Consider the following 11948-nt stretch of genomic DNA (forward strand, 5'->3'; position numbering starts at 1 on the left):
CTACAAATGGAAGAGAAAAATGAGCACAATCGAGTTATGGTCTGCCTAACTTTTTTGGGCAAAATTCCACGAATTGCCACCGATAACAATTGTTGGATTAAGACGTGGCAATCGTGAGACTTGAGTCCAACAAGCTTTAAGTCCTGGATTTACACTAAGCTCTTGATATTTGAATAGTATCTTTGTGGTACCTTGATATTCTATAAACAAAGGCAAAATCTTATCTTCTCTTGTCTGGACATTGTGTAACATGCAGGAGGAAAATAAGTACGTTGCCATCTCTTCTCGGATCTTTATGTCAACCAAATCCAAACGAGGATTCACTTCATCTTTTGTTTTTCCCTCGATGTTGAGTAGTGTACCAATCAAGCTATCACAAACATTCTTCTCTACATGCATGACATCTATGCAATGTCTAACATCTAACTTTGACCAATATGGAAGATCAAAGAATATTAATTTCTTCTTCCAAGGGGTCATTACAGATGAATTCTTGGATGTTTTTCCAAATACATGATGCACTTGATTAACTTTTTCAAGAACTTCAACGCCAGTAAGTGGAATTAGTGCATCGTTTTTCTCTTGTTGTCCATTGAATGTTTTTTTTAACCTTTGATATGGATGATTATATTGTAAAAATCTCCGATGACGCATATGCATTGTCTTCCTTCTATTTTTTAATTGATGAGTTGCAATGTTTTCTTCACATATAGGACATGCTTTATGACCCTTCACATTGTACCCTGACAAATTATCGTAAGCTGGAAAGTCATTAATGGTGCAAAATTACATGGCATGCATCATGAAAGTTTCAAAAGCAAAGGCATCAAATATTTCAACCCCATCAACCCACAACAACTTCAAGTCTTCAACTAAGATAAACATATATGTCATTTCTAGGCTGCTTTGGACCAAATATCAACATTGACAACATCATGTACTTTCTTTTCATGCACAATCCAAGAGATAAGTTGTAAATTATCAATATAATAGGCCAACAACTATGATTGGTACTTAAATTACCAAATGGGTTCATTCCATCAGTATCTAAGCCAAACCTAAGATTTCTACATTCTTGACCAAATTGGGAGAATTCTTGATCAATATTTTTCCATTGGTTTGAATCAGCTAGATGACGAAGCAACCTATCAGTTGTTCTCTCATCCGCATGCCATCTTAGGTTTTTAGCGTCTTTGGGATTCGCGAACAAATGCTTAAGTCTGGCCACGAGTGGAAGGTACCAAACTACTTTTAAAGCAGAATTATTCTTTTCTGTGTGACCACTATCTTTAATGTTGTTTTTTGACTTTTATCGTGATAACCTACATTTTGGACACTTTGTCAAAACTTCATACTCATTCCTATATAATATGCAATCATTCGAACATGCATTTCATAATACCCATCGGACAAAGAATTGGTTTTCCATCATAATTATGAGTGGGTAATGTATTTCCATCTGGCAACATTTCATTCAAGAACGACAACAATTATGTAAAAATCTTATTAGTTCATCCATTGGTTACCTTTAAATTCATGAGCCTTAACACCGCTGATAACCATGTGAACTTAGTTGAACTGACATACTAAGGAGTCTCCACATCAGTGGACATCGTTTCATACACATGCGCTTGGGCAAAAGCTTTGGTAGATACACTAGTCTTTGGTAGATCTTCATCTGCCCACTTTTGGACTAGTTTTCTTCACTTGAATCGGCTGCTCCTCATTAAAGACATTGAAAGTCACCTCCTCATCTTGGTCTTTAAGCATTAGAAATCCATCATCTACATTGATGACAACCTTAACTGTCTTCATGAATGGCCTTCCAAGAATGATAGGAATCTTCAAATCTTCCCCATCTCCATCACTACAAAATCCACTGGGAATTTAAGTTTGTCAATTTAGACTATAATATCCTCCACTACACCATAGGGATTCTTGGTAGATCTATCCACTATTTGCAACACCATCTTAGTATATTTAAGCTCAAGACCACCAATCTTCTTCAGCACAGATGAGGGCATCAGATTGATGCTAGACCCCAAATCAATTAAAGCTTTCCCTATATCATAATTCCCAATAGTTCAAGGAATAGTAAAACTTCCCGGATCTTTGACTTTAGGAGGAAGTGTCTTTTGCAAAATAACACTACAATTGCCTTGTACTTCAATTGTTTCCCCATCTAAATATTTATTCTTTTTGAGTAACTTCTTCAAAAATTTTGCATACACAGAAATTTGTTGCAATGTCTCAGTCAATGGAATAATAATCTCCAATTTCTTAAAGATCTTGAAACACCCTAATTGTTTCTCTTTTTCTTTTCTAGAATACACTTTTGGATAAGGAAGAGATTTCTCAACTTTTCTCTCTTTTCTCTCGCCCTCTTCTTCTTCTTTTCTTTCCCCTTCTTTTTCCTTCCTCTCAACCTCACTTTTTCTCTCTTCAATTTCTTCTTCTTTTTCACTAAACTCAACTTTTTCTTTTCTCTCAATTTTTTTCTCATCTAACCTCTCACTAATTATGCTCATAATAGCATTACACTCCTCTTTAGACTTAACTTCAGTATTAGCCGCAAACTGCTTTTCAGATTTCTCCTCCAACTTTTTAGTCAGTTGGCCAACCTGTATTTCCAAATTCCTTATATCAGCTTCAGTGCGTTTGTGATTGGAGATAGACACTTGCATGAACTGTTGGAGTGTCTCTTCTAGCTTTGCAGTTCTGTCAAATAAGGAGGGTTGTTGTTGCCACTGTTGTTGTGGTGGTCTATTGACTTGCCCAGCTTGTCCTTGACCTATACTTGGGTGAGGTTTCCACCCTTGGTTGTAATTACCTAGACGGAACTGATTACGTTGACCCATAAACTTGACTTCCTCTTGGGTATCTTCTGGCATAACACATTGACCATTAATATGATCTCCACTACATAACTCACAAAGTTGCTGTTGAACTTGTGAAACATTCTCCAACTCCTTTGGCAATTAAGAGATTTTCTTCATCAGAGTTGTTGAGTCATAATCTTGTTTTGCTCCAACAGAGCATCTTGAGATTGTAGTTGTAAAACTCCTTTCTGTTAAAGTTGAGTTCTTTCACTATGCATCTCATTATCATTGGTAGCCATATTTTCAATCAACTCATAGGCTTCCTCTGGAGTCTTGCACTTGATATTACCTCCAGCTAAGGCATCCAGCATCAATTTAGTCTGCGAGCTTAGACCTCCAAGGAATAGAATGACTATTGTAGGATCATTAAAGCCATGTGTGGGTGTTTTCCGCAATAAACCTTTGAATTGGTCCTACGCTTGACCTAATGTTTCATCCATGCGCTGCCTGAAAGAAGAAATTTCTTGTTTACCTTTGTTCACCTTTGGTTGTTGGAAATATTTGTTTAGAAATTTTGCAACCACTGCTTCCCACTCAGTAAAGTTGTTCTCTAGAAAAGAGTTCAACCACATCTAAGCATTGCCTCCCAAAGAGAAAGCGAACAAGCCAAGTCTAATAGCTTCATTTGGCACGCCATTGATCTTCACAGTATTGCATATCTCATTGAATGTGGTCAAATGTTCATATGGATTTTCATGTAACAGTCCATTGAATTGGTTGCTCTTCACCAATTGAATCAAAGCAGGCTTCATCTCCATATTTGCAGCATTAACCCTCGGCCTTGCAATACTATTAAAATGATGATGGCCAATAACTATTGCATAATCTCTCAGGGTACGTCTACCATTCTGCTCTTCAGCCATACTTTTTGTTTCTTAGTTAGATCTTTGAGGTGAAGGCTGTTGACGAGTCTCAGGAGAAGGGAAAAGTTCTCTGGACGTCCTGTTCCTCCTTTTTCTTCAACTATTGTCCAAACTTGTAAGAAGAGGTTCAGAAATTTTTGTGCTTCTAGTCCGAATTGTACCATGCATACACTAGAGAACAAAACACTAGAGCACCCAATTAGCACCAACAGATAAAAACAAAAGTTAAAAAGAATAAAAGAAATAAAGTCTAATCGGTTAAGAATCACACAAAAGTATAGTTTAAACAACGAGTCCACAGCAACGGCGCCAAAAACTTGTTAACATATCGGCAAGTGTACCGAATTGTATCAAGTAATATAAAATGGTAACACCAAGTATCATACTAGAACACTCACGGCATTGGACAATCATGTAATACCTTAACTAATTAAGACTTAAGAACAATTTCATTGGTTTAGAATGCAAAAATGCAAAAAAAGTAAATATGAATGTAATTTGATCAATTAGGACAAAACACAAAAGTGAATGGATAATTTTGATAATATGAGATGAGTATGTTGTTGGGGTTTAGATTTCACCATCCTTACTCTCATGCATATAAGAATTCATCTTCTTCATTCAATTGTTAATGTCACTATCTAAATTACTTAAAACCCGATCCGTCAGTGAAGAAAGTCTATCCTTAATTATTAGACCATAATCCTTTCAATCCCTAATAATTAATTTTTCATTACAAATAGAAGCTTAAGACAACCAAACCTCTTATCCCCATCCTTGGGCAATATTGCTTTTGGGAGAAATTCTCCAGATCGTGGTTTTTAGGTATTTCCCAATAATAAAGAAGACCACAAAATCATGTCATGAATGATCAAAATATAAAAGGCATAGATCAAAGGAGAAAATCCCTAACAGTTAATGAAAGAAACATATAATAATTCAGAAAAAATTCAAATACATGAGAGTTTAGAGGTTACATCTTCCCCAACAACAATTGAGTTTAGTTCTCCATAATAATGGAGAAACTAGGTGTACAATGGAATGAAAGTGATAGAAAAACCCTAGAAACTGAAGAGGAGAGCTCCCGCATCCAATTCTGCCTCTAGAGAGTGAAGAAGTGTGTTTTTGCGTCCCTATTGCCTAAAGATACAAACCTTGGGATGAAAAAAATCCTTAAATAGAGAAGAAAACATAGTCCAACCTGAATACACTGGCGCTTAGTGCCCCTACTTAGGGCAGCCAAGCGCTGGTACAAGAAGAGTGGCGTTGAGGGCCCTAAAAAAGGCAACCAGGCGGTGTGCGACACAAGGAGAATGGTGCTGAGGCATTCCTACGAGACATCCTGCGCTAAGGGCCCCAGAAATGGGCAATCAGGCATTTAGCGACCTTCTATAGCCTTTTTTTCTTGTGCTTTTTCTTTCATTTCTAGCTTCCAAGTCCTTGGTACTTTAACTCCTCTTCCAAATCATTCCAATTCCCTACAAAATCAAAGGAATTTAGTGATAAAAATCATAAGTTCTAACCTCAACTCTCTTTATTCATAACTTAACTAAAAATAAGAGTTCAAGCAAGTTTCTAATTCAAAAAGTTTCTAAGTTTCTAACCCATTGAAGAAGATTCAATTTTTTAATTATTAAACATATAAATTTTAAATTAAATTAAACATTCAAGAAGATTCACTTCTCTTTCTTAGCCTTAGCTTAAGTTGATACTCCTTTGAATGGAAGGCCCTAATTGGGTTTCCATCAATAAGAACTTGGGAGCGTGAAAGTCAGTCAATAGTGAAGAATGTCTCTCACCTCAAAAATACAATATCTAGACAAAAACAAACAACACATTAATTAGTATCATGATTCCTAACCTCCTTAAAGTTTATTTTATCACCATATCAATCAATGTTACAAACAATTCAAAATGTTATTCTGTAATTTGTATATCTTTAATTAAAATATATAAACCAATTAACATTATCAATTAATTTACGTTATCAACCAATTTAAGACAAACAATTCAAAATTCTATTCCCCTAATTTCTATATCTCTAATTCAAAATTATATATCAATCTATGTTATCAATCAATTTACATTATCAAGTAATTTAACACAAACAATTTAATATTTTATTCACCTAATTTTAGTATTCTTAATACATTTGGCTAAACCCTCTATCTCCCCTTCCATGGATTATCATCAACAAACACTACCATTGCTACTATAATCAATCTAAAAATGAAAAACAAAATAAAATGGTGGCAGCAAAGACAACTTACGACGGGTAAGAGGAGAGTTGTGGTTGCCATAACAAAGGTGCGACGACAAAGGGGGAGGCTCTGCGAGTGAGGTGGAGGCGGAGGTGCAGGCACGACGATGAAGATGTTAGCGGCAGCGAGGAGGCAGAGGCGTGAGGCGGCAACAATGGCCCGCGAGGTGACGACAATGGCCTGCGAGGAAAACGTAGCGGCAATAGCAATGGCTCGCAAGGAAGATGAAGCAGCAATGGCCTCAACGAAGACGAAGAACAACTCTTGCGCAAGGAAGAAGAAGGAGAATGCAAGAAAGAAGAAGAAGAATGGACAGTATAGGTTAAACTGAAAATAAATAAGTGATACTACCTCGGTTCATCCAATAACCGAGGCAATACACACTTATTGCCTCGGTTATTAGTCCAACCGATGCCCAAAGTTCTTAGAGAAGCCTAAGACACTTTTGGCACAACTCTAAAGGACCCGAGGCAATAGTGGTTGATTAAAATGCTTCCAACGTTAAAAAAAGTAGAAAAGTCAAGGCCTGAATAGGACATACTACCTCGGTTCTCTAAATAATCAAGGCAATAGGTCCACCTCTGATCATGTCAGGGGTATAGTAGTGGTTGCAGAGGGATTTGGCAGACTTTTATGCCTCGGTTCCCCCTCTAAACCGAGGCAATAGGTCGTTTCCAAAAAAGGTGTGTTAGACGAAAGGTCTGACTTGCAGAAAGTAGGTGGATTTGGCAGCCTTTTATGCCACGATTGCTTTTATAACCGAGGTAATATATCCTTTGTTCTTCGGTTGCCATGGAACCGAGGCATAAAACTTTGCTATTATTACAAAAATGTCACCGCATTTTTATTTGCTTCGGTTTTGATAGAGCCGAAGCCTATATGGCACATTAAAAAACAAATATTTTACTAGTGAATGGTGTACTAAACATGTATACTACAATTTAGAAACCTAAAGACTAATTAGATCAAACAATCAGTGAAGAACCTTTGAAACAAAAATATAAAGCAAAACAATTCATGATTTAAAAGAACATATTCAAGAAAATAAAAGATTATTTCCTAAGTTAAAACTAATCCAAAAACATGTTCATCAAATAAAAAAAATACAAGAAACTAACTAAGAACATAGGCAGAAGTCAAAGGCAAATGTATATTGATTTAGATGAAAGAGTGCTAAATGCTTTTTAGGAAGACATCTTGTAAAAATTTAATCTCACTATGGAGTATTTTGGTTCTTGTTACATAACCTGATTTAGCACTTTACACTCATTCATCTAACCAATTTACAAAATACCTCTAAACTAAATGAACCAGAGATGATGAAACAAAATACAAAAAAATGCTATTTCTAGAAAAGTAAAATCAAGTAATCAAAACATTAACAAAAGTATAGGACAAAATTTAAATGTTCAAATGATTGAGGATAAAGTATCAATTTAGAACTTGCAATGGTCTTATAGGAAAAAATTCTAGCAAGAGTAAGTCCATTACAGGGTCTTATAGTTCATATTTTAGAACTTGCAATGGTAATTTCTGCTTATTCTCAATCAATGCAAATCTAAATCTGATATACACTTTGAAAGAAAATGAGTAAATTGCACAATTTTACAAAAAACAAAAACGTAAGACTAGAATTGGACTTAGTCTAACAGTTATGAAGCTTAACATATCTCAAGAAGACCTCTCGAAAATTTAGGTCCACTTTGGTGTCCTATTACATCCAAAACAGATGTAGAAATTTGTATGTTTTCCTTCATAATTTTCAAATAGAGTCCAATTACAAAATTTAAAATCACGCATAGTAGAAATAATAAAAAGAAAAGAATAGAAACATAAATCTGAATGAATCTTTATGCATTGGACTCATCTCTGACTCGAGAAGACATCTCTGACTTGAGAAGACATCTCTGACTCGAGAAGACATCTCGAAAATGTATGCTCACTATTGAGTCATTTGATTCCCTAAGGAATTGCAAAGATGCAGAGTTATAGAGTCCAACTCATTTCCAAAATAAAACAATTGCATAAATCAAAAGTTGGGGCCCGGACGTCTATAATATTATAAACGTCGGGGCCCCTCTAACGGACGTTTAAGTGGATGAAAAAGTTAACTCTTCAACTACCCTGTCAGCCACTTAAACGTCCGTTGTGGAGGGGCTCCGACGTCTATAATATTATATACCTTCACAGAGGAGGAGTGGATACAGTTTCGTGCATCTAGAGAGTCTGAGGAATGGAAGGTATGTTTCTTAACATCTGAAAAGTCTTTCATTGAGTTCTTATGATTTTACACTTATTTATATACATGGTTTCACAGGGTAAAAGGTTAGCCGCCCAAGAAAGACAAAGGCTAAACGATGCACCACACTTGTTATCAAGAGGTGGTTATGCAAAACTGGAAAAAAAATTAGAAAGTCTAGAGCGGATGCCTTGGGACTTGAGTCGCTGGACCTAGCACCTGCACCTGCTAGGTACGAGCTGTGGAAGGCTGCTCGGACTAAATCTGATGGGAACATGACATCTTCCTCAGCTGCCTTGATCTCACAAAGAATTTTAAGTTCAAATTCTAAACATTGTTTGATTGTGTATCTATCACAGCATGTCTTCTAAGTAACTTGGTTTTTTTATGTGCAGGATGAGTTGGTTGAGCAGCAGACTCAGGGAACATTTGCTGTCCAAGGTAGGGACGACATTCTAACAACGACCATTGGAAAGCCCGAGCACCCAGGACGTGTACGTGGAGTTCTTGGGGCGATTGGTCTTCGTGACTACTTTGGCCCTTCACAGAAAACCACTCAATCAATGAGTCAGGAGGCACTAAGGCAGATGGATCTTCAAGGGGAGGAAAGACTCAACCAAAGCATGAGATCAATGGAGCAACGATTCATGGAGCAACTACAAGAACAAAAAGAAATACAAAGAGTGCTTGAAGAGAAGCTGCATTCCATGACACAGGGCAACATGGGGACCGCTCAAACTCCCACACCACCTCGTGTCAACACTAGAGGATCATGCTCTGCTGTAGAACCTACTAAATATAGCAGTCAATATGAGTTGTTGGTTGATGGGGATCCCCCATGCATTGTGGCTGTCGGACGAGTGCTTGAGGGAGGGCAGACTATTCATGGTGTTCCCATATTACCCCACCACGTGCATGTGACGATTGACGAGATTCAGGATCCCCAGGCTCAGGTGCCTGTATGTACCCACTCCAGAAATTAATTTTGTGGGGGAGGCCATAGGATCATTTATAGTTTGGCCTAGAGCATTGATCATGTCACACATCGCTACTCCATAGGTATAATGTATTTGTTATTAGTATTTCTATGTTAAGTTTAAGAATATTTGTTGATAACTCTTTGATGAAATTCTTATCTTTAGTTCACACGTCCTCAGAAGCAACCGATTCATGATAAAGTCATACATGAAGATGATGACATGGCTGAAGCAAAGGATGATCCTCTACCAAAGCTAATGACAAGATTACCCAGGTTGAAGAGAGCACCATTAGAACTATACTAGGATTTGAGAGTATTTGGTCTGCCCCCCCATGTGCCAGTATATATCACATTGCCTGATGCATTGGAGGTGATTGGGGGAGACAGGATATTGAATATTTCCATCATTCAACTGTGGTGCATGTAAGATAGTTAATTTTGTCTTCCACATTTCTTTTATTTAGATTCCTATAGTTTCTAACAACTTAACTTTGTTGTTTTAGGTACATGGACACAATTGTTGTAGACCAAGGTCGGTCTTCCATATACGGATTTGTTGAACCTCAGACCATTCAACCTTCTGGTAACACACTTGAAAACAGACAACATTATTTGCAAACATGGATGAATGAGTAAAAAAGAGAGGTATACCTTATGCCATACATTGATGGGTAGGTGTTGTTATATGTAAAAGTTCATTATTAAAGTTTCCTTAATTAGTTAAATAACTATTTTTCCTTCGTGATAGGTCGCACTGGCAGCTGATGGTCATCATTCCCAAACAATGTAAAATTATATGGTTTTGTTCGTTACACAGGAAGATGAAAAATGACTTGAGAACCATGCTTCAAGGGTAAGTGTTTCTCCAAAAATGACTTTGAATTTGATGTTCACCTTAAACTTTTATGATAAATATAGTTATGATAATTTTACTTTGTGTTTTCAATCTGTATAGAGTTATTGGTAAATCTCAAGGTCAACTAGTTCAAATTTTGTATCCAAAGGTTGTAAGTCATTTATAGTTCTAATTCATTTTCTATGTTATTGAATGATCTAAATTCTTGACTATTTAGTTTGTCATTTTAGTGTAACCAGCAGCAAGATTCATGGGAATGTGGCTTCTATGTCATGTGTTGGATTAAGACCATCATTCGAGCTGCCATTACAGATGACTGGAATGAGGTAATGATGCATACCTTGAATACATTACAAATCAAATTCATCTTTAAAAATATATGAAACCATAATGAATCTTTCTTCAATTTTGCAGCGCTTCAAGAGTACATCTCCTATACCAGAGGAAACAATTAGGCAGATAAGGCAGGAGTGGACAACTTATCTTCTGCAAAGATGGAGTTAGGAACAATTTTATTTGTTGTTGAACATTCCTTAGTTTTAGTTTAAGTTTATATCTTGATAGTTTTGGTATTGGATTATTTTGTACATTAAGTAGAACTTTCTTTATATGAAACGCATATATATTATACTATATTGTTCTGGGATAATTTTCTGCTTTTCAGGTGTGGTTTTAATGCAAAAATAAATTAATTTAAAAAAAAAAACTCCCAGTAGACGTCGGTTAGTGCACTGACGGACGTCTATAGACGTCTGGTAGTGCACTAACCGACGTCCAACCCCTTAATCCCTAAACAACCCGTTTCAGGCATATGGACGTCGGGGGTATCTTCTTCTGATGTCTATATAGACGTCGGGGTATACCTTGAATGTCTATATGGACGTCGGGGATATGCCTCGGATGTCTATATAGACGTCGGGCCTGACCACAATGGACGTCTATATAGATGTTTGAGGCATACCCCCAACGTCTGACTAACATCACCCACAAAGATGTCGGGTATAGGTCGAACATCAAAAAGCCAAAAGAACAGACGTCTAAAGCCCTTTTTGCACTAGTGTAGCGGCCCAAATTTTAATTAGCTTCAATTTGAATAGCCCAAAGAGTCTAGGGCACCACTGCAAAAAGAAATAAGTCTAAGAAGGTTTAAACAGTGAAAAGAAAAAATAAAAACCTATAACAGCAAAAAGAATTTTATTTTCTATTATCTAATTATTTTTCTAAAATGGAAAATAACCTATGTATTTAAGAACCTATTTTATTTAGCTAAAAAGAGCAAATTAACCAAAATTTTATGAAAAGCCTATTTTTACCTTTTTACACTAAACTATTCTATTTCTAAAAAATTAAAAGCTAAAGAAACCTAGGAAAAGATTTTTAACAAAGAAAAATATGCAAATCTAGATTTTTAACAAAGAAAAATTGGCTGAGCGTTGTCTCTTTTATGAACTTAGTGTTTATTTGTGTTTCTAACAAAGCCAAACGAACTAATAAATTCAACACCAATTTTGAATGACCTCTTAATTGGAACATATGTCCAAAGGAACTTCAAAAAGTTTCGTAGCAAAAAGTTGTGATCTTTTGAACTGAAGTTTTTTACCACCACAACTTTGAATACTCTAGCTATTTTATAATTGGAAAGAATGAAAGCTTGAGCCCAAACGATCGCCACAATGTTAACATGAAGTGAAATGGGTTGAAGATGAAGCTTATCACCAGGAGAGCTTTTGCACATATGAAAAAGAGAAAGAATAGTAAAGTGATTTTGCCCAAATGGTCGTGCCTTATTTCTTTTGTTTGTAAAATGAGTTTGACATCAGACAGGGGTGTGAGCGACATCATAAAGCCTTTTTGACATCAGTTTTAGGACA

The sequence above is a fragment of the Vigna angularis genome, chromosome 9, assembly GCF_016808095.1.
Source record: "Vigna angularis cultivar LongXiaoDou No.4 chromosome 9, ASM1680809v1, whole genome shotgun sequence".
NCBI classification, from domain to species: Eukaryota; Viridiplantae; Streptophyta; class Magnoliopsida; order Fabales; family Fabaceae; genus Vigna; species Vigna angularis.